This window comes from Alligator sinensis, unplaced genomic scaffold (assembly GCF_000455745.1).
Source record: "Alligator sinensis unplaced genomic scaffold, ASM45574v1 scaffold1093_1, whole genome shotgun sequence".
NCBI classification, from domain to species: Eukaryota; Metazoa; Chordata; order Crocodylia; family Alligatoridae; genus Alligator; species Alligator sinensis.
Genome location: NW_005842538.1, coordinates 859,356 through 864,409, shown reverse-complemented (window position 1 = coordinate 864,409; position 5,054 = coordinate 859,356). Strand labels below are relative to the sequence as shown.

At 45.1% G+C, this 5,054-nt stretch overlaps 1 long non-coding RNA gene across 1 annotated transcript in view; it reads right to left on the bottom strand.

The window, feature by feature from the left end:
• Positions 1–33: 33 nt before the first annotated feature.
• Positions 34–5,054, bottom strand: part of LOC102372079 — a 6,937-nt gene continuing 1,916 nt past the window's right edge. Inside the window, exons 2-4 of the long non-coding RNA XR_324775.3 lie at positions 3,058–3,283; positions 2,549–2,681; positions 34–149 (exon numbers count right to left, since the gene is read on the bottom strand). This is a non-coding gene — a long non-coding RNA (uncharacterized LOC102372079). The remainder of the gene's footprint in view (positions 150–2,548; positions 2,682–3,057; positions 3,284–5,054) is intronic.

The following is a 5,054-nucleotide window of genomic DNA, read 5'->3' as shown; positions in this document are numbered from 1 at the left end:
GCTTGCGAGGCAGCGCCTGCCTGGCGGCGGAGGCCGGGTACTGCACGGGTCAGCCAGGGGGGGCTCTGCGGCTCCCGCCTCCTTCCTCAAGCTACGGCGGCCAACGGTGCCCGCGCTGGAGCGGGGTCGGCCAAGCACAGCGCCCTCTTCTGGTTAAACATATAAGGAAGAAAACAATAAAACAGCAACAAGACGGTGATAAAATAAATAATGAAACATAATAAACTACTGAAACAATACCAATAAAATACTAATAAAATAATCAATAACTAAACAAATTATTAAATGATCAATCAGTTAATAAAATGAATAATTAAACGATGGAATACTATTAATAATATTAATGATACTAAGTACTAACACTCATACTATTATTAATAATAATATTACAATTAAGCAATGGAATATTATGTATATATTTAATTACTATTAATAGGTTAATAATTATATTATTAATAGGTTAATAATTATTTAAACAATTGAATACTATTGATCATATTCATGATGAATAATTATTAATACATTAATATATCAAAATCAATAGTATGAATATTATTTATGATCAATGTTCATAAATAATAATATAATATAACCATAAATAATAATATCATTTATGGTTATATTAATGCTTAATTATTCATTATTAATTTGATCAATAGTATTCTATCACTTCATGTTAGTATTATGAATAAAACAATGGAATAATAATATTAATCCATCACTTAATTAGATTATTATTATTCCATTGCTTAAATTATAATATAACATAAATAGCAAACACATCATAAAGTAATAAGTAGCAGTAATCACACAGTCCTTTTCTTCAGGAACCAGGATTTCCTTTTGTTACCCACCCCACCTAACCCCCCATGCCCCAGAGGGAAGGAGTGCTCTACTCTGCAGGACAGTGGCTCTCAGTTTTTTGTTGTCTTTTTTAAAAACTCAAGGTGCCCCTTGTTACACTTCAGGCACCCCTCAGAGAAATCAAAGCTCTTAATTTTCGCCTGGTTTTGTGATTGCAAGGCGGAAAAAGAAGATACTAGAGCAATTCTCTTTTTGCAAAAAACTCTGAAAGGCCACAACAGGGCAGGATGTTTTCAACTCTGCTGACTACAATTTGAAGGGGGAAAAAAAAAAAAAAAAAAAAAAAAAAAAATCACTGGGTTTAACTTGCGAATTATGTTTGCATTTGAGTGCTAACATTGCGTGGCAGCCCGCAGTACCCTTGACAGATCAAAGCACCCCTGCTGGAGGAAAACACAACAAAGAAAACCCCAAAATACCACTGCTGTAAGACGAGGGGAATTTTGACCAAGAGCTACCTCTTCTACACTGATGAGTTGTTTTTAGTGCCTATATCAAGTACAGCAAAAAGGAAAGCATGCATTTCACACTAGTTGCTTAAGCTGAGCAGGCATCTGTGTGCATGTGTACATGCCCCCCCCCCCCCCCCCCCACACACACACACACACACACACAATTCCTTCCCCTCCCTATACTGAACCTCCAAAGAGCAAAATTTTTATCTTGAGGCTATACAATTAGTGAAACTTCTTTAAAAATTGAGGAAATACCTGATGAAGGGTTTTGTTTTTTTTTTTTTTTTTTTGAGGGGAGAAGGTTCTCAGCATTAGCTGAAAGTAACTGGTACTTATTTCATGTGCAAAAGGCAGGTGTCAGCTTGCTAAAAAGAAGCGACAACCAATTTTTTACCCAGTTAGTATTTTAATTGGAAGCCGGCTTCCAAAGTACCAGTAGAAAGCAAGGCAGAAGGGCAACGGTGACTAATCTTAGTTCTCTGCTAGTTTCTTCCTTGCATCTAGTAGATAACGCTTACAGAAGTTCAGCAGAACTTAAGAAACAAAACTGGACAAATTCTAGACAGTTTCCTCTCTGCATTCCTTCCTATTTCTTGCTAACCAGGCACACAGAAAGTGTTTGGTATTTGACAGCATCTATTTTTAAAGCACTTTGAAAAATCAAGAAGTGGGACACAATGGTGAAGTGTCAAACAGGTGTGGGGGGGGAGGGGAATTGGCTATATAAAAGAAAAAACAAACAGGGATCAAGTGTTTTTTGTAGAACTAAAAGGAAAAGAATCAGACAACTAAAATTCTAAATTTAGAAATAAATTAGACCAAAGGTGTTTTACACACATACATTATTACTTTGAGCAGCCCAGCATTAAGGAACCCCAAGGCATGGACTTTTCCATATAAGCGAGTATTTGATATTTGACGAGACCATTACGCGTTTGTTTGTTTTTTAACCACAGAGATGTTTCAAGATGGCTCTTTCAGGTTCATCATTCCCTGCGCTCACAATCAAGTGTTTCAACACAGAAGTGCTAACTTTTCCCTTGTCCAAAATACTTTATCTGCTGCAAGTTAAAAATCACAACAGTTAAACACAACCTCTATAAAAATCTTTTTTTTTTTCTGGCTTGTTCTTACTACCCAAAGTAGAACTCCCAGGAGAAATCTTTTCATAGCAAATTACAATGCAGTCAAGGGTACTACTACTTTGCCATGCACAAGCCCTGTCTCACCTCATTGAAGTCCAGATACTTTTTCCTTGAGCCAAGTGGGATGACTTCTTTTAAATCAAAGGTCATTCTGAGACGTACACTACTCAAGATGAAGTCTTGAGCTTTTTCAGCTCTTTGAATTCAGAGGACCATTCTGCACCAAGAGAGATGTTCATTCTTAGACTCAGCTGGTTTACTCAGTTTTCACAACTTGCTCCTGTTACTAGAAGTAGCTCTGATAAAATGAAGAGTGAATTAGACTAAGAGCCGGCCTTGGGGGTGGGTGTCACCTGCACATGTACACAAAAATGGGCACCACAAGTAGAAGGTAGCGGTCCTAGCCTGGGGCGTTGCTCAGCAGGCAGGGGCTGCCCCGGACTCCATGCATGGGGGCAGCTGTGGGAGTGGCACCTGCTCCTGCTTGGGTGGAGCAGGGTACGGTGGGGTAGGGTGAGGTGGCACATACAGGGAGCCCTGGGCTGGGTCCTGTGGCCCACGGAGGGTAGCAGAAGGATCAGGCTGAATCTCACCTGTATGTAGTTGGTTGCATGTCAGGCCCTGGAGGAGTCCTGTGGTGGTTGCAGGGCAATGGACCCTTCCTGACAGCACTGGCAGGCTGCTCGCTGAAGGTTCTTGCTGCCTCCACTTTGGCTCCATGGGGCTGCAGCTGGCAGTCCATGTCACGGGAAGATGACCTGCTCAGCTCCCCAGCCCATCAGATGGATCTCCTCTGTGGCAGGGCAGCAGCACCAGCAACTTATAGAGAGTGGAGGGGCAGGGAAATACAAGTTTACCCAAGATACCATTTTCCCTTAGGCCAGCTCCGATTAGACTGCTCTGGCCTGCATCTTATTAGAATTTCAGTAAGGTTTTAGTGAGCCCTGCAATTATTCCTATTTAAACTTGAAAGTATTATCTTCACATCTGTGCAGCAGTTCAGCCCAGAGAATCTTTAATACCAATGAGACTGGCAGATCTCAGCTTGATTTTCATATTTCAGCATGAAAGCTGAAAGGGGAGGCGGAGAGCAGGAAGTGTGTTTTCCTCATAAATGGGGCTTAAGATTTTGAAGATAAGCAGAAAAATGCCATTTTTAACAAATCCAGTTCATAGAGCGAGCATACAACTTTAAGAGTCTTATTACAAGTATGTGTGTAAGTATTTATCAAGACAGGTAGACTTAAGTAGTGCCTGATACTGTAGTATCTACATGCCAAATAATTCTTAGTCATGTAATGGTAAAGCAAAGGTCACCGTTTGGCCTCTTCTCCACAGTGATCACCAGGAATCTGGGTTTCTGTTTTGCATGGAAAAATAGAGAAAACCATGGAGTTCCCAATTTTAATCAGAGAAAATGCAGATTTTCCTTTCTAGCAGAGCAAGCCACAGATTTCGCCCTTCTGCAAAGAGCTCTGCAGGCTGGCTGAGTTCCAGCCTACATGAGCTGATTTCAAAAGGGGCAGAAAACCCCCAATCCCACCTGGAGGGGAAAAGAGGGAGAAAGGTGGGGCCTGAGGCTTTTAGTCCCAAGGCTTACTTCTGCCTCACATACCTAATCTTACAGGCTCCAGAAGGAAAGTGGGGCTCGCATGGGGCTGAGCTGGCTGGGAGGGGGAAGCGGGGAGGTGTTGGTGAACCATGCAGAGTGCCTGGCTGGCAGCATGTGGACTGCCAGCAGCACTAAAAACAAAATCGGCCCGACTAGGCTCAGTGCCTCCATGCACGGCTTCGCTTAAGGGCCCATAGTGCTGCTGGTGATCCACGTGCTGCTGGCTGGGCACTCCATATCTTTCATTCTCCCATGCCCCCCAGATCTGTGCATGGAGCAGGCTTCAGGCTTGAGCTCCCGCTCCGATTCCCTCCCCGCAGGCACAACTGGGAAAAGTGAGGCTGCATGGGGATCTCCTCGTCATACCCACCCCCGCAACCCCCACCCTGGTGATTCACCTCCTGTGCCTGCCACCACTTCCCTCAGTGCAGCCCTGTGCACAGGAGGCACATCCCCGGAGCAGCGCAGGGCAAGCAGCCGCTAGGAGATCCCTGCACAGCCCTGTTCCCAGCTGTGCCAGGTTGCGGGAGAGGGAAGCAGAGCAGCAGGGCACAGTAGCCCCATGGCTGCTCGCCACTGTCCCCTGCTTTCCCCCCTGCCCCGGCACTGCAGGGAGTGGAGGAGCCACACAGAGAACCTCCTTGCCACTTCTCACCCCCCACCCCCACGGCAATGAACCTCCTGCTCGTGCCAGTGCTTTGAGGGGCACAGCCGCGCACCACTGCCCTCACTGCAGCCCTGCGCACAGGAGGTGCATTGCTGGGGCAGCAGGGGGGCAACTGGCAGCGAGGAGGTTTTTTGCATGGTCCCACTGTTCAGACCTGCCCTGCTTCCCTCCCCCGTGACCTGGTGCAGCTGGGAACAGCAAGGCCGCACGAAAAACCTCCTCGCTGCTTCTCATCCTCCCCCCTGCTGCCCTGGTGATGCTCCTTCTGCACGTGTGGCTGCACTGAAGGCAGCGCCACAGGGCTGCACCCC